Source organism: Epinephelus fuscoguttatus, linkage group LG18 (genome assembly GCF_011397635.1).
Source record: "Epinephelus fuscoguttatus linkage group LG18, E.fuscoguttatus.final_Chr_v1".
Lineage (NCBI taxonomy): Eukaryota > Metazoa > Chordata > Actinopteri > Perciformes > Serranidae > Epinephelus > Epinephelus fuscoguttatus.
Genome location: NC_064769.1, coordinates 3,963,058 through 3,982,179, shown reverse-complemented (window position 1 = coordinate 3,982,179; position 19,122 = coordinate 3,963,058). Strand labels below are relative to the sequence as shown.

At 41.9% G+C, this 19,122-nt stretch overlaps 1 protein-coding gene across 2 annotated transcripts in view; it reads right to left on the bottom strand.

Moving 5' to 3' along the window:
- slc38a9 (solute carrier family 38 member 9) overlaps window positions 1–11,512 on the bottom strand; it is a 49,635-nt gene extending 38,123 nt beyond the window's left edge. Inside the window, exon 1 of one of the 2 annotated variants that reach the window (XM_049604051.1) lies at window positions 11,143–11,512. The gene's annotated coding sequence lies outside the window, so the exon portion shown is untranslated. Of the gene's footprint in view, window positions 1–10,984; window positions 11,121–11,142 lie in introns of those variants that run through there. The other variant, XM_049604052.1, reaches the window with a different exon arrangement.
- Between the last annotated feature and the right edge of the window lie 7,610 nt (window positions 11,513–19,122).

Below are 19,122 nucleotides of genomic sequence, written 5' to 3'. Positions count from 1 at the left end.
TGCCTTCGCTGGTCTCACGCGCAAGCGCGCACATGTGCTCGGTGTACAGAGAGGCAGAGTTCAAATGACGTTTTTCCAAACAACATTTTATGTCAGAGCTTCAGGACACTTGGATCACTACGGACGAGCGGTATGGAGATATTTTGTGGTTTCAATTATGTGTTTTTGGTCAGCCTGCATTAGGTGGAGTTGTGTTGCTACCCACTCTCCCCTGGGATCTCTGCAAGGGATGTGAGGACTCTAAAATGTCACCCATATGCCTCCCTCGGCATATGGGTGAGTAGATAATGGCTGAATTTTCATTTTTGGGTGCACTATCCCTTTAAATCAGAGCTGGCCAACCTGCTTTTTCTTATTTTGCACAATGAATTAATATTACATACATTGTAAAGTATTGTATTTCATGTCTACATCTGCTGGTGAGCCATCATAACAAGAGTATGCATGCATAATATAATGTTAATTCCACAACAGAAGAGACTTGATTAACACTAAGACTAAGAAAAAAGTGGATACATTAATATCGGTATTGATTGTCAGTCAAATGAGTTGTTATCGGCATATCAAAAATTCGAATATCGTGCACCCCTACCCTGAACCACACATAACATATCGTTTAACTAGAAGCCAAAGATCTTTAGTTGCACAGCTGAGAGCTGGTGTTCTTCCCCTGGCCACTGAGGTTGGGACAATCAAGAGGAAAGAGAATATGCGAGTTGTGTAATTTGGGTAAGGTGGAAAATGAGTCTCATTTTCTTTTATATTGTACAAACTATGATGACTTAAGAGAGATAGTGTTCCATGAAACGGCTCATCTAAACTCTGACATCCTCTGGTGCTCAGATGACCAAAAACTAGAATGGTTGTTTAATTTTTGTTTGTTTAAGTTTGCCAAGTTTGTCACAAAAGCCTGGAAAAGAAAGCAAGGTTTGTTTAAGTAGTTTAATTTGACTTTTCTCATGGTAAATCCTTTTAAGAGTGATCCATGAACTCCATACTACATATGATAATTTGATTATGTATGACGCTTTTATTGCTTTGCTCCATTTTCTTTCTCTTTAATGTTTGAAAATACGTACCTTGGACTCTTGTTTCTGGCTTTTGATTTTATGGTGTCTTGTGAGCCCATGCGGGCTGGGCATAACCGTTTACTTGACACAATGAAAAAAATAAATACATAAATCATTCACTCATATATTACAAAGACTCTCAGGAAAAGTTGTTTAGTGCCAGACCAAGATACAAAGCATAGACTTAACACTGTATCCCTCCAGAAAAACTATCATAATTTGGGGCAGCAGTAGCTCAGTCCTATGGACTTGGTTTGGGAACAGGAGGGATGTTGGTTCAAGTCCCTATACGGACCAAGTATGGAGCGTGGACTGGTAGCTGGAGAGGTGTCAGTTTGCCTCCTGGACACTGCTAAGGTGTCCTTGAGCAAGGCACTGAAACCCCAGCTGCTTGGGGTGCCTGTCCAAGACAGCCCCTCACTCCGACATCTCTCCATTTAATGCACACATAGGTCCTGTTTGTGTATGTGTGTGTATCTCAGGCATGTGTGTATATGACAATAGAGTGAAGAAATTGAATTTCCCCTGAGGGATTAATAAAGTACATCGTCCTCTTCTTGTTCTAATGAAAGTAATTCTTCTTCTATAGTAAGAATAAAAAGTTTTTTTTTTCTCTAAAGAGGGTCTTCTCTGTTGCCTCATGGGTCTGGGCTATATCTAAAGGTAAGGATCATCAACATAACATTATCCATCTGGTAGGCATTTTGTATGTGGCTCAATGGCAGGTTTGGCAACATCATCTGCTAGCTGTAGTAACATGTAATAGGTTGTTGACACTGTCAGAGCTGACTTATACACAGATATGACAAACATGAAGCTTGAGCACTTCCTCATATCTTCCCTCTCATCAACCAACCACAGAAGTGTAGTCAACCTGCCACAAACACAGCTGCTGCTTCAGCAGTGACATATTACCTCATACACAGGCATTAAAGCAGGCAGCACGTGACAACACTAATAAACCCCTGTACACTTAGTTACCTTCAGTTCAGTTCAGTTATTTCACAAGTCTGAGGTGTTGACTTTAAACTGACATCAGTACTTATGGAGATAGATTTTTCTCAATGTTATTTGTGTGAACAGTTCAGCAATCTGTGTGTTAATGTGTAATCTGTAAATATAAAACATCTTCCACAAATACAAACAAAGAGATCTGCCACTTCAAGAAACTATTTTGCAAAATTGAAAAAAGCTCTGCCAAACGACAGAAAATCCACAAATTTAAAAAAAAAAATTAGAGAATACATTTAATTTACAAATATATTAAAATCATTTGTGAATATCTTTCTAACATTTACAACTTTTGAACAGATATTTGTGAATCGTGTTTTTATTTCTGAATTTCAATTCCACACTTGCGGATTTGGATGTTGCACATGCTGTAATTTTCATTTTTTAGAATATGCAGATCTTTTTGATATTTGAAAAAAAAAAAAAAAAAATTCAATTTACAAAATCCTTTTTTGTATTTATGGAAGTTGTTTTATGTTTAGAGACTACACATTTACACACACACACACACACACACACACAGTAAATCTTCTCACACAAATCATTTTTGAGACAAATCTATTTCTATATTTAAGTATTTACAGATCTGTTTTATATTTGAAAATTGTTTTTTCAATTTCCAAAATCTTTTTTTTTTTTCTCATGGAAGTTGTTTTATGTTTACAGATTACACATTTACACACAGATCGTAAATTAGGGATGCACCGATCCACATTTTTTCACTTCTGATCCGATCCCGATACCTGAATTTGGATATCTGCCGATACCGATATTATTCCGATACCAGAGCTCTGTTTGCTTTAATATTATTATCATTATTGTTGATTTTATATGAGGCTGTAATAAACTCCTCTCTTCAGGCAAGTATGATATATATGTATGTATGTATGTACGTCCCAAAAGGCAACTTGAGGTAAGTATAAGGTCAGAAAAGCAGGAAATCCTGTTCACAGGAAAAATCCCATCCTGAAAACAAATATGCAAGTGTAAGGGTTTCGAATTGATTGTCAATATTAAATTCCAAGACAGTGCAATATACACTATCAAAAAACAAAAAGTACCTGTCATATTAATCTGAACAGCACAGATACAAATCAAGTAGACACTACTATGTAGTAGTGTTGTCACGGTACCAAAATTGGGACCCACGGTACAATACCAGTGAAAGTATCACGGTTCTGAGTAGTATCATGACAGCGAAAATGAGGCAGATGTGCCTTTTGTCATTTATTAAAAGATAAATCACTTTTCTATAATACATCAATGATATTTCAATGGAATAAATTACTTATTGACTTATTCATACTTCAAAAACGGCATCAATAAGTGATTACAGGTAGGATCTGGAGGATTTTCAAACAAAACAAAATATAGACAAATACAAATGAAATCCTGCTTAATCATCACCTATGGGCTTCTACTCATGTGTGGTGGTGACCAGGGCCGCCCCTCCCTAAACGCAGAACACACGCTGTGCGTAGGGCCTCATCTTCCATGGGGGGCCACATTTTGCATGAGGGGACGCATTTGCGCATATGCGCAATGGATGCGCACATGCGCTACCGTGAGGCACGCATAGAATCAGCTCGAGGAAGTAGAGAAGAGACCCGACCGTCCATGCGTCGCTGCAATGATTGACAGCACTCAACATCTGAACAATAAGAGGGGTGCGCTGGCACGCACTTGCAGAGCTGCAGCAGGTGAAGAGTTGTCGACATGTCGTCCAAAAGAGCCTCTGGAGTATGTGCGGGAACGGGCGGGCGGGTGGGCTCCACGGAGGGGGAGACCCAATCCTCGGGGGTATGTGCGGGGCCGGGAGGTCGGATGCTCCCAGAGAGGGGAGAGGGAAAAATATAGCTAAATAAGATGAAAATAGAAAAGAATGTCTCTGTATTTTATTTCTGTTTTCAGTGTTTAATTACGGTGGGAGAGGCGGAGGGTTGAGGGAGATCGGACGCCTCCAGAGAGGGGAGAGGGAGAAATATAACAAAATAAGATTAAATAGGAAAAACCTGTCTCCCTCTTTTATTTTATTTTATGTTCAGTGTTTAATCAAGGGTGGGGGATTGAGGTGGTGGAAGTTACTTTCTTTTGATGAGTAATTGATGGCTATTTGTGACTCAGATTTGTTTTTTATTTATTTCAGTTTGAAGTTATTTTTATTTAATATTTATTTATTTATTTATTTCAGGTTGAATTTTTTATTTTATTTGACTCATACAGCCAAACTACTGTATCTACAGTACATTTGTTATTGCCATTAAAGGTCGTCAAGTTAAATGGCAAGTTGTTGTACGGTCATTTTGTACCTATGATACATTTGAGATGGGGACCTCCAAATAAAATTTCGCTTAGGGCCCCAATTTGGTCAGGGGCAGCCCTGGTGGTGACTCTGTTTGCAGAGCTCCTGCCCTTTAACTGTATTTTGATGTTTTTGTGAGCTCCGACTGCTTCTGGGCAGAGATTTCCCCAGCCAATGAGAGAGCGCAGGTGCCGTGCCCGAGTGTGTCCGAGCATGTCCGAGCGTGCACCGGCGCGAGCCTTGCCTGAACCTCTTCTGTGAAGCCTTTTTCCGTACCTCCGGGCTCCATCCACCTGGGAGAGTTGAGCCTGATAGGAGGGGCCAAATTTGAATGTGTGTTTACAAACAGCAACTGGAAAATCCTCCAGACCCTACCTTTAACAGAGGGGGTATCAAAACAAAATAGGAAATAAATGAAATAAAAATCAACCAGCCACCCTCCTCCCCTGACAGTCCCTTCATAAGTAACGAACAGTCCCTAAAGTGCGGTGAGGTTTGTGGGCTGTTACCTGCCAGAGAAATGTCAACGGCTCGTTTCTCCTCTGACACGCCACATACCTGTGTGCCACCACAGTTCGGCTGTTCAGGTACTTTTGGGCAGTCATGACGCCAAGAAGAGGACATTATTGGACCTGGAGTCGGACTTCTCTGTCGCCGGTAAGCCGTTCTTGCGCCACGCAGCACTATGAGCCTCTGCCGTATTTGACAGGAATACATTCCCGTTTGTGTCTGTGACCCCCGTTCAACCCACAACTGTTCTGTAAAACGGAATATAGTCGAGCACTATTGTTGGTTTCCCCCTGGACCTGTTGAGATGTAACACGCTTCCTGTTTTCTGAAGTAAACATGCTTGCAACGTCCTGGCTTGTCCTCCGTCTCATCTTTGTTAACGTCAAGCTTCAGTGTTAATATAACATGGTGTCAGAAGATAAACGCAAAAAGTAAAGGGTGAGGAAAGATGAACTAAACCCGAAAAGTGTCGAGGAGAATAACCGACAGGAAAAACACGACAGTAAACGGCGGAGAATATGGACGACGGAGCAGTGCCGCCACAGTTAGCAACGGCGCCACAGCTAGCGCCGCCAGGCAAGTTCGACTTCGCCAATACAAAAGAATGGCAGAGATGGATGAAGCGTTTTGAACGCTACAGGATAGCGTCAGGGCTGGACAAGCAATCCCAGGAGTTTCAGGTGAATGCTTTTATGTATGCCGCCGGCGATGACGCCGAAGATATCCTGAATGTATTGCCCCTGACAGAGGCGCAGAAACAGTCATACCAAGCGGTAACAGAGGCTTTCACTGCACACTGTGTAAGCAAGAGGAACGTCATCTTTGAGAGAGCGTGCTTCAACAGGAGGAACCAAAAGCCCGGTGAGAGTGTTGAATCTTTCATAACAGCAGTGCACACACTGGCGGAACACTGTGAACTTGAAGCCCTGAGAGAGTAGCTAATAAGGGACAAAATTGTGGTTGGCATACGAGATGCTAAATTGTCAGAAAGCTTACAGTTGGATGCAGATCTGACATTAGAAAAAGCTATGACAAGAGTGAGACAGAGTGCAGCAGTGAAAAAACAACAGCCAGTGCTACGTGGGACAGAGCAGACTACAGGACATGTTGAGACAATACACAAAAAGACCACCAGGGGGCAGGCAGTGAAAGAGAAAACGAACACACAGTCATCTGGATGCAGCAGGTGTGGACAGGTGAGGAAACATCTGTGGAAGGACTGCCCAGCTCGTGAGGCTGAGTGGAGGAAGTGCGATAAGAAGGGATACTTTGCAAAGAAATGCAGGTCTACAGGGGGTGTCCATAATGTTTCCGTGGCACAAATAGAGAGTCAAGAGGAGGAGGACTTCGCTGTTTTGGGAGAAATGTGCTCAGAGGAAGGTGATGAGTGGGAAGAAAAGCTGCAGTTGAATGGAGAAGAGACTGTTTTCAAACTGGACTGCGGCGCAACTGTCACAGCAATCCCAAGCAGCACGTTCTCCATTAAAAAGCATGGGATTCTGCAGCCACCAGGTAAAGTGCTGTGTGGACCAGGAAATCATAGACTGAAGGTTAAAGGACGATTTAAAGGGAAGCTGAGCTTTGAAAAGAGAGCAACTGAACAACACATTTATGTTGTTGAGGGACTGTGCAAGCCACTGCTAGGTCTCCCAGCATTAAAAGCTCTCACTCTCATACAGCGGGTCTATGCAGTTCAAGCCCAGCAGGAGGACTTTAAAGCCCAGTACCCCACGGTATTTTCCGGCTTAGGGAAATTAAAGGAGCCCTACAAAATTGAGTTGGAACCCGGAGCCGTTCCATATGCCCTGTCATCCCCGTGGCGAGTGCCCCTGCCAATGCGGGAAAAAGTACGAGCAGAGCTGAAACGCATGGAGGACATGGGGGTGATTTCCAAAGTGACCCGACCCACACCTTGGTGTGCTGGCTTGGTCGTGGCACCCAAGGCACAGCCGGGGAAGATTCGGCTGTGTGTGGATCTAACACACCTGAACAAGTGGGTGCGGAGAGAGAGACACATCCTCCCAGCAGTAGACCACACCCTAGCCATGCTGACTGGGGCGAAAGTGTTTACGAAGCTGGACGCCACCTCCAGCTTCTGGCAAATCCCGTTGTCAGAGGAGAGCTCACTCCTCACAACTTTCATTACCCCATTTGGGCGATATGCATTCAATCGCCTACTGTTTGGGATTTCCTCAGCTCCAGAGCATTTCCAGCGTCGCATGTCACAGATGCTGGAGGGCTGCGAGGGGGTCGTGTGTCATGCTGACAACATAGTCGTGTATGGAGAGGACATGCAGCAACACCACGAGAGACTGCATCGGGTCCTGAACAGGCTGAGAGAGGAGGGGCTGACGCTGAACGAGAAATGTGAGTTTGCCAAAGATAACATCATGTTCGTGGGGCACCGGGTCACAGCAGACGGTGTGACACCGGATCCAGGCAAGGTCACAGCGACCATGGAAATGCCTGAACCAACCGGAGTTGAAGGGGTGAGGAGAGTGATGGGGATGGCCAACTACTTAGGCAAGTTTTTACCCCAACTTGCCTCATACACCCGCCCAATCAAAGATCTGCTCAGTGAAAAGACTGAGTGGTGCTGGGAAGCACCACAGAAAGAGGCATTTCAGAGGCTGAAAGCTGAACTGAGCTCACCAAGAGTGCTGGCCCCATACCCACCAACAGCTGAGACATGTGTATCGGCTGATGCCTCATCTTATGGGCTAGGAGGCGTCCTGAGCCAACAACAGACAGATGGAAAATGGAGGCCGATAGTGTTTATCTCCAGAGGTATGTCCGAGGCGGAAAAACATTACGCACAGATTGAGAAAGAGGCTTTGGCTGCCATGTGGGCTTGTGAACGCCTGTCACCATATCTACTGGGAATGAAGTTCAAGTTAGAGACTGATCACAAGCCTCTGGTGCCACTGCTGAGCACGAAAGCACTGGATGAGCTCCCTCCGAGAGTACTAAGGTTCCGGTTGAGGCTGATGAAGTTCACATTCGACATTGTGCATGTGCCCGGAAAACAACTGATAACAGCGGACGCATTATCAAGAGCCCCTGTGAGACACACATTTACACAGGAGGAAAAAGACAATGAGGCAGAGGTCAAAGTGTTTGTGGACGCAGTCATTCAAAGCCTCCCTGCTACTGAAGCAAGATTGAAAGTGATTCAAGAAAAGCAAAAAGCCGACCCGGTCTGTGCAAAGCTCATCAAATACTGTCAAACCGAGTGGCCGGAGAGACATGCACTGCCGCCAGATCTGGCCCCGTACTGGCCAGAAAGAGAAACCCTGAACGTGGCAGGTGAGCTGCTTCTCAGAGGCCAGAGAATCGTGATTCCCAACTGCATGAGACAAGAAATCCTTCACGACCTCCATAATGGCCACCAAGGTATTGTTAAGTGCAGAGCAAGGGCACGCCAGTCTGTCTGGTGGCCAGGACTGTCGGTCCATATCAGTCAGCTCGTGGAGAACTGTAACACATGTTCACAGCACCGGGCAGAGCACAGAGAGCCTCTGCTGACCACTCCTGTACAAGTGAGGCCCTGGCAAAGAGTGGGCACCGACCTATTCTTCTGGGAGAAAAACACTTACCTTCTCATAGTGGACTATTTCTCGCGCTACATTGAAGTAGCCCATCTCAACATAGCCTCTGCCAACACTGTCATAGCGGCTCTGAAAGATGTATTCAGCCGCCACGGAATACCTGAGACAGTCATGTCGGATAACGGCCCGCAATACAGCTGTGAACTCTTCAAAGACTTTGCCACAGAGTACGGGTTCACACACATTACCAGCAGCCCAAGATACCCGCAGGCGAACGGAGAAGCAGAGCATGCGGTGGCTACAGTAAAAGGACTGTGGAAAGGAGGAGGTGAGAAACTAAAGGCTTTGATGACATATCGAGCCACACCACTGGAAAGTGGTTTCTCTCCTGCACAACTCCTCATGGGGAGACAGCTGCGAACAACCATACCGCAGCTCCCGACAACCCTTCTCCCCCAATGGCCGAACATTAGAGGATTCAGAAAGTCTGAAAAGAGGGCTAAAGAGAACCAACAACATAAATACAACCTGAGACACAGAGCCCGCCCCTTACCACCACTGCAGTCCGGTCAAAATGTGTGGCTCCCAAGAGAGGAGAAACAAGGGACTGTCATTCAACAGGCCACAACACCCAGGTCCTACATTATACACACTGATGAAGGAGAGTTAAGGAGAAACCACACACACATGCGCACACTACACCAGCCACAACCTCAGACAACTCAAGAGATACCTGTAGCAACCCCAGAACCAGGTAACACTGAAACACATACTCCCATCACTAGAGAGACAAATACCGGTACCCAAAAACCCACTGACACAACCAGCACGCCATATGTGACAACTTCAGGCAGAGTGTCACGCCCTCCACAGCGTCTGAATTTGTAAAAAGAGACTGTTTTGAGGAAAGAGAAAGAAGAGACTGTTAGATAGAGAAAAAAAATGCAGTCTATAAATGTCCTGTGATATGTTCTATTCAGTAATATGATACAGGGTAATCTGAGTTACCTCTGAGAGGGTTTGATAAGATATGATTTGAGTTATCTGGTTGTTAGAGGGGGTTTTACTTAAAAAGGGAGGTGTTCAGTAAAACGGAATATAGTCAAGCACTACTGTTGGTTTCCCTCCGGACCTGTTGAGATGTAACTCGCTTCCTGTTTTCTGAAGTAAACATGCTTGCAACGTCCTGGCTTGTCCTCCGTCTCATCTTTGTTAACGTCAAGCTTCAGTGTTAACATAACAACTGGCAGGATTTGCCTTTAGTTTCTGCTGCTGGTTGAAATCTGTACTCCGTGCTGAATGATTTATTTTGTGCGCACAAAACTATTTTTAGTCGCAAATGCGAGTAAAATGCTTGCACTGTAGAGCTCTGTAGTGGAAAACAAATCACTGTAGCATATATAAACAAATCAAACCTACACGTAAAAATAAATAAATAATAACTTTCACTGCTTAAAGATACTCAATAGCTCAGTTCATACCTGAAATGTCACTGGATACAAACCACTGCAGCGGCATATTGAGTGCCAGGTGGGCAGCGCGCACCGTTATTGGACGCCGCATGGACACTGACGCTAGGGCCACACCGCCCGCGGAAGCGCCGCCAATAGCCTCGAAGCGCCGAGAAGAGAAGGCAGTTTCCTTTCGGCGCCCATGTTAACCGACTGTGTCGTCCACACTGGCCGCGCTGCGCCGGGAAGCTCCGCGGCAGGCTCACGATTTGCAGCGATCAGTTCGGCGTCTGGTCTATTTTCTGCGCGAGCCGCGAGCGAATCTGACAAGCCAGGCAGTGAAAAACAAGAGCTGGGAGCAGAATCGCTTGTCGACGGCGTGGAGAAATGCGCGTCTGATGTGAACGGAGATGCTCCGGCGCGCGCGAGAATTTCGGTGCGCTGCGCTTCCGCGGGCAGTGTGGCCCTGGCATCACGCTCTTGCGATTGGACTTTGATCTTATCCCACAGTAGTGGTACCTGAGGTACCATAGTACTACAATACTCCAACATTATGGTATCACATGTACCGTTGTGTTTAGTACCTTGGTCAGTGCAACACTACTATGTAGCAATCATCATATCATTCCAGCAGACAACTTGAAAGCACAGACATGGCTCGTGGATCAGAAATTTCCGATCCGTGAATTACGTTGGTATCGGAACCCGATACCGATACTGGATCGGATCGGCCCCATCCCTATCGTAAATATTCTCATACAAATGATTCTTGAGATAAATCTATTTCCATATTTGACTATATGCAGATCTGTTTGATATTAGAAATATAGTTTTTAGAATTTACAAAATCTTTTGTTGGATTTATGGAAAGTGTTTTAAATGTAGGCCTACAGGTTACACATAAACACACAGTTGTCGATCAGTTCACACAAATACTACTGAGACAAATCTGACTCCATACAGTCTACTCTTGCTGTACAGAGGGGACGTTCACGTGAAACTGAGTGTGAAGCAGGATTTCTATGGAAATATTAAGTGCTGAGTCTGCAGGGATTCAGGAAACTAAAGTAAAGTTTGGTAGGTTGTTCTTACCGGATGGCGACTTTCTGTTTCCTTAGTTCCCAATTTTACCTAAACGAGGTTACCTAACCGATTCAGGTCAACTGAGGTCAAAACTAACAGCGTAGACTGTGAATCTTGCTGTCATCTGAGCAGTTAACATTAACACAGACAGAAGTTAAAGTCCGTACCGGAGTGTGCAGTGAAGTTCTCCCTCGTGTCTTCAGCTCATCTCATGCTTGCTGTGTCAGCGAAATGTCACAACAAACAGCACTTAAAATACTAAAAAAAAACAAAAAAAAAACAAATGTCGACACACAGCGGCGGGCATTAAAATACTGTTCCAAAAAATGTTTTAAAAAGCCTACAGGCCAACAAAAAGAGGCAGTCAGACTAACAGCTGGCTGATTAAGGTGACAGTCCGAAGGAAGAGGAAGTAAAATAGTAAATCAGACAGTAGGCTAGCGTCACCCCTGATAAGCGCAGAGCCGTGCTGCTCTTGTTATTGTTAATGATGATGGTCTTGTTCTTTTCCTTTTTCTTTTCTTTCCTGAATTTAATGGCGGTTAGCGAACCAGCTTTCAGATGGATCACCGCCACCTACTGGAGTGGAGCATGGAGCGGTAGATTGGCAGGAAACAAATCAACAACAAAAAAATAGGAGGCTATTCCTGTTTCTCCTAAATAATTTAACAAAAGCTTACGTACATTCCTCGATGTCTCTCCGAGTAGAATCACTATTTTTTTCATTTGTACAAACTAAACATAAATAAAATACAAACACGTATTACATGACAGCACATACCCATATCAGGCATCTTTTTATTGTTATTATCATTATTATTATTATTATTATTTATAATTAGTTATACAGGCTATTTAGCACCTTTCAAGACATGCAGCACAAAGTCTGTATGAGGAAAGTCAGAGGTAGTTAAAGGCTAAAGTGAACAGATACATTGTTGTTTTCTTTTAAAAAATATTTAAGAGAGGTAGCTTTCCTGATATCTATAGGTAGTGTGTTCCATAGCTTTGGGATGTATTTGACAAAGGCTGCAATCCCGAACTTCTTCCAGCTGTTACTGGTAACCTCCAATGAACCAGCAGCAGATGATCACAGTGTTCTCAGAGACAAATAGTTAACAAGGAAGTTAGCAATGTACCCCACTGAGCCTTAGACATCTATTAGACGTCTCGTCTAAGTTTAGACTGAAATTCGCCCGTCTATAATCGGTCTATATTTTAGCCCGAATCTAGACGATAGAATTTAATCCATTAATTATTAAATAAAAAAACAACTGTAAGTTGTATAAATGATGGCCAAATGTTGGATTAAAACATTTTAACAGTCATTGATCAATGTACAGTGTAGTTTAGATTTAGACTCGATTTAGACGTTTAAATCAAGACTTCATATCAACGTCTCTTTTTAGACCAAATCTAGACGATTGAATTAAATACATTAAATAATGAATATTGACCAAAAAAATAACTGTAAGTTGTACAACTGGTGTCCAAATATTGGACTTAAATAATTTGAATGGCCATTGATCAATACACAGGTAAGTTTAGATTTAGTTTTGATTTAGACGTTTAATCAACGTCTAGATTTCGACCAGGTTTAAAAGTTATTTTTATTTTTAGGCATAAGATTATGCCAACCATGTTTAGAAATAATTAGATATCACTATTAACCTATAGCTAAATAAAGGCAGTTTGTAATAAAGTTTATTGGGCAGTTATGCAAATAATTCCTTTGAAATAAAAAAATTATTTGTGAAGAGTAAAATAAAATGGCAGTTCGCACTAATGGCGATCGGGGACAGCAGCCCTGCGTTCCAATACCCATACTACCATACTATTTAGTAGGCCAGAAAAAGAATTAGTGTGTTCCAATACATAGTATGTCAGATGCAGTATGCCAAAAGTACCAGGATGTTCTACTACATCCGGTAATATTTCGCAGTGTGTACGTCAGCATGCTTCTTTGGCCATTCTGACCCACAGTCCTTTGCGCAGCGGAAGTTACGTCGCACTGAATGAGCTCCGTGTACAACCAACGCCCACACTTCCTTTCATACATGGTTTATTTAATTTGAGATTCTAAGACACTACATATTAGGACTGCAATGATCTGATTATATACTGTCACATATCATACAGTTTTGCAAGAACACGCTTACAACATTCAACTTTATTGTGATTATAGTATAATCAATGTTAGGGTTCAACTATGACTACAATACAGAAGATTCTACCAGTATAGGCAGTAGTGTAAGTGTGGTGTAAATAATGAATGAATATGACTAAATATGAATACACTATGGATATGGTATAGACTAGTAAATATATAAATACTAAAAGTCAAATACATATTAAGTAATGTAGTAAGAATGTGCAAGTATGTTACACTACAAATAAAAGTAATGTGATTGTAAGGCTGCTTCACGTGCAGACAGAATATAGTGCCAGCAGCTGCATAGCTGTAAATATATTTAACAACAAACATCTGCCAGCAACAGAGAGCTGTGTGTGAAGGGGGTTAATATGCCTACTGGTGACTAGTTCAATAGACAGGTCACTAATAATAGGCTTGGGACTGTTTACATGAACACGTCAGTTTATTAGAAACAACAACATACATTACGACATAACAGCAACAGAGTTCTCCGGCACCTCCGACGGTATGCACGACTCTGGTGAGCTCGATGAGAAGAGATTTACTGCATCTCCGAAGTACAACAAAACAAAATATTCAAATGTGGCACTACGGACGGCGGCGGAAGTGAGCAAGAGGGTTGGAGTTCAGGGAGCGATGTGATGGTGGATGTAGTGTGTCCCAGTAGTATGCATACTGCATGCATACTGCATACTACACTACATACTTTTTAAGGGCAGCTGCAGTACATACTAAAAGTATATAGTAGAAGTATGCGATTTGGAACGCAGGGCAGGAGGGCAGCAACACGCTGAAAGTTCCGGTTGGGCTAAAGGAAGTAATCGATGGCGAGCAGAGTCGTTCGGAACACTCACTCTGAGAAATCGTTTTTTTTCCCGAAGCAAGCGTCGACTAGAACTCATCAAAGACACCGAGAAGGGCTGCTTATAGGTGAGTGCTCAAGGGTACGTTATAGAAATGTTTTGTCCTGCAATATTTGTTCATTTAATCGTAATCAATCCGTTTGCAGCAAACCGATTGCAAGCTAGCAGGCAAGCTATAGCCCACCGAGCATTTTTCGGTCTAAAAGACGTCTAATGGTCCTTAGATGTCTGGGCTAAAATCGGTCTACCACTGGTCTAAAAATGAAAGTTTTTTAGCCGTCTAAGCTTAGACTAGCCGTCGTCTAAAAGACGACTATGTCTATACGCCTCGTCTAATCTTAGACGTTTAAATAACCGCTAATTTACGTCTATTTATAGACATCTAAAGTTAGGCGTTTGCCAGACGTTTACTTTTATACCAAATTTAAACCCCATTACAGAATCTAGACGTCGTATAGACGTCTATTAAACGTATTATTATAAGGATATTCTAATAAATCCAGCCATTAGAATCTATTAAATTATTCACAACAAACCTATATTCAGGGAAATTAAAGTTGTCAAAATTGAATGTTAAATCAGGTTCACTAAAAAAAGGGACCAAATTTAACCTGTGATCCTTACCTTGATGTAGTTCCAGGATGTTATGACAATTTATTTACGTTATGTGTTTTTTTTTGGCTCTTTTAAATAGGTTTCAGTAACACTAATGTCATGCTTATTTTACCACTGGATATAAATACATCTCTTGATGTTAAACATTAACCAAACTATCCTACTGTAAACTAAATCAATACATTTTTCAAACATTATCCAACCATCACAAACATATGAATGTGCAAACAATATACATATTTTTAATTTCTTAACACATTTTTAAACATACATTGCAGTGAAATAAAAGCACAAACTCAAATATACAATATTACCAAAATAAAAGAAACTTTTGGTTATTTTTTTCAAACATTGTGGTGAAAAACTAGCACAAAGTCTAATATACAAAATTACAAAAATAAAATAAAAATCTAGTTATTTGTATGTAAAACATTACAAATTTTTAAAAAATATCCAGAAACTCTACCTGCCTGGGATGCATCAACCTAAACCAAAACACAAAAAAAACAACAAAAAAAATTACACCAATGGTGTCCCGGGCCCCCTCCACCACTTTGAGCTGGGGCCTGTTTAAAATGTACAGCCATTGCTGAGCTGATCATGTCATCCGTAGCCTCTTTGAACGTTTTCTGAACAGCTTCTGCAAACACAGCAATAGAATAAATGAAGAAAAATTGCAAGTGTGGTTGCCTATTGTTCTATGTGATGTCACAGAGATATTATCCAATAAGAAAAGGTACATGGTTTCAAAGGACTTGACTCAATGGACATTGGGCACCACCCATTTGAGACTTTGGGTTACTCTGTAAAGAATAATGAATAAATAAAGTCTGACTATAACTGTAGTATGGTTCCCTTTCATGAAACTACACCAATTAAGTTTCATAATTGTCAGTATTACAGAGATTACCTAGTACAGTCCAGACAAATTGTTGTTCGTTAATGTACAGTACAGGCCAAAAGTTTAGACACACCTTCTCATTCAATGCGTTTTCTTTATTTTCATGACTATTTACATTGTAGATTCTCACTGAAGGCATCAAAACTATGAATGAACACATGTGGAGTTATGTACTTAACAAAAAAAGGTGAAATAACTGAAAACATGTTTTATATTCTAGTTTCTTCAAAATAGCCACCCTTTGCTCTGATTACTGCTTTGCACATTCTTGGCATTCTCTCCATGAGCTTCAAGAGGTAGTCACCTGAAATGGTTTCCACTTCACAGGTGTGCCTTATCAGGGTTAATTAGTGGAATTTCTTGCTTTATCAATGGGGTTGGGACCATCAGTTGTGTTGTGCAGAAGTCAGGTTAATACACAGCCGACAGCCCTATTGGACAACTGTTAAAATTCATATTATGCAAGAACCAATCAGCTAACTAAAGAAAAACCAGTGGCCATCATTACTTTAAGAAATGAAGGTCAGTCAGTCCGGAAAATTGCAAAAACTTTAAATGTGTCCCCAAGTGGAGTCGCAAAAACCATCAAGCATGAGGACCGACCCAGGAAAGGAAGACCAAGAGTCACCTCTGCTTCTGAGGATAAGTTCATCCGAGTCACCAGCCTCAGAAATCGCAAGTTAACAGCAGCTCAGATCAGAGACCAGATGAATGCCACACAGAGTTCTAGCAGCAGACCCATCTGCCCCGACATGAGACAGCTTTGCAATCTGTATGATATTACAAATTATCAACAGTAAATTATCCCCCGCCCCCTCCCCGCACCCACATTCATGCAACACATATAACCTTAACGTTTGTGTCAGAAGCACTTTTCTTCCAAATCATTAAAAAAAAGAAAACTAACGCCATGTAGCATTTGATGGCACTTAATTGCAAGCTAGCAGGCAAGCTATAGCTTGCCTGCTAGCTTGCAATCGGTTTGCTGCAAACGGATTGATTACGATTAAATGAACAAACATTGCAGGACAAAACAACATTTCAATAACGTACCCTTGAGCACTCACCTATAAGCAGCCCTTCTCGGTGTCTTTGATGAGTTCTAGTCGACGCTTGCTTCGGGAAAAAAACGATTTCTCAGAGTGAGTGTTCCGAACGACTCTGCTCGCCATCAACTTCCTTTAGCCCAACCCGAACTTTCAGCGTGTTGCTGCCTCCTAATGGGGAGGGATCCGCTGACAGTACATATCTCGTCCATGTTTACTTAGATTTAGGCTACTGTCCCCGATCGCCATTACTGCGAACTGCCATTTTATTTTACTCTTCACAAATAATTTTTTATTTCAAAGGAATTATTTGCATAACTGCCCAATTAACTTTATTGCAAACTGCCTTTATTTAGCTATAGGTTAATAGTGATATCTAATTATTTCTAAACATGGTTGGCATAATCTTATGCCTAAAAATAAAAATAACTTTTAAACCTGGTCGAAATCTAGACGTTGATTAAACGTCTAAATCAAGGCTAAATCTAAACTTAACTGTGTATTGATCAATGGCCATTCAAATTATTTAAGTCCAATATTTGGACACCAGTTGTGCAACTTACAGTTATTTTTTTGGTCAATATTCATTATTTAATGTATTTAATTCAATCGTCTAGATTTGGTCTAAAAAGAGACGATATGAGGTCTTGATTTAAACGTCTAAATCGAGTCTAAATCTAAACTACACTGTACATTGATCAATGACTGTTAAAATGTTTTAATCCAACATTTGGCCATCATTTATACAACTTACAGTTGTTTTTTTATTTAATATTTAATAATTAATGGATTAAATTCTATCGTCTAGATTAGGGCTAAAATATAGACCGATTATAGACGGGCGAATTTCAGTCTAAACTTAGACGAGACGTCTAATAGACGTCTAAGGCTCAGTGGGTAGCACAAGAGTGTGTTTCCTTGTGCATAGACCGTGGAACCGGGGGGGGCAGGGAGGCCATGGCCCGGGTAACTTTTGTACTCTGACATAGAGGGCTGCATTGGGACTGGGTCCTGCCGAGTCCCGCCGGGTCCCCATTAAACAATAGAAGAAGAAGAAAAAGAAGAAGATTTAGCCTAGCAACAGGATGTCAACACAGGAACTTGGTGGACATGCATGAGCGTTTCCACTCCATATTTATTCATAAATGCACGAATATGCCCTGAACCAGCTTTCATACCAATTTGCCACTTGCTCCACCTGTTTGTCTGTCAGCTCCATCTGACGGTGATGAGCTGTCATTACACGCGACTATTACGCACGTCTGCACGCTCTTTATAACTCACTCTGTGAACCTATGTTGCATAATAAAGATTTGCCCCCTCGTAATTTTTAACCGCCCCCTCAGTAACTTCATCCTGGCACCGGGCTTGCCTTAACCTCAATCACTGCGTGATTACATAAAGGTAGAAAAAGAAATAAATACAGAGGAGGAAAATAGAATATGAAACAGCCTTTATTTCATTAAAAACTAGATGAAAACAACGAAATAGGAGCGCTATTCCTGACCAGTGCGTCAAAAGACATGCAGGCCAGGGAAACGAAACAAACAGCCCCATGAATCTCTTTATTAATAGCCTATAAAATGACGTGTTTTCTCCTGCGGGATGGGAGAAGACACAAAATCAATGCATCTCTATTGTTGTGCAGGCATAAACATACACATTGCAGTTGCGGGCAGTAATGGTCAGAAATTCAGCGTTCTGGTTACTTTTCAGTAACTGCGCAGCTGTGCTTGTTTTGTTGTTGTTGTTGTTGTTGTTGTGTGTGTGTGTGTGTGTGTGTGTGTGTGTGTGTGCGGCTCTGCACATCAGTCTGATATGAGTGCTGATAATGAATATGATGATTTAGATTCAAGGCAGCAAGATGAATTTTGGTTGTGGTTGTGGACTGGATGTACTTTGTTGTTTGCTATAGTTTCATCTATGCGTTTATGGGTAAATAGACTTGGCCTGTTGTGTGTGAATGTTAGAGTGGGATCAGAGGAGTTAATCTGAGCAAGCATGTGTTCGTGTTCATGCGTGTACTGTAGATGTGACTGTGTGGCGTCGGAATAAAAAAGTGCTCCGCAACGTTAGTTAATACATCAGTAATATTGTCTGTTTCAATGCATATGCCCCCCCACCCCCTCCGCGTGACTTGAAATTATGTAGCACAAATTGCCCACTCGGACAATAACGTGAGGAATGTGTATACAAGTGTGTGAAATTCTTTCATTAGGAATTAGAAATGGAATATTCCAGTCCCTTACATCGGAATCAATTTTCAATCGCATTGGCCATTTTCATTCGGAATTAGGTGTTTACAAGATCACTTTTAATAGGAATGACCTTTCATTCGGAATGAAAAGGGAATTAAACTGTCCATGTAAACTCATGGGTTTTCCAGAAAGACGATATGGCTCAAAGCTTACAAAACAAACAATTATCCAAAGATCATTGCTGGCTACTTCAGGGATGATGTGATCTCTGCTGTTGGGTGCCCTACTTGATTCAGAAACAGAAAATGACCACATGGCTGAAATGCAGTGTTTTTTGCAATTTTCTGAGAACCAAGCTGAGACAGACAC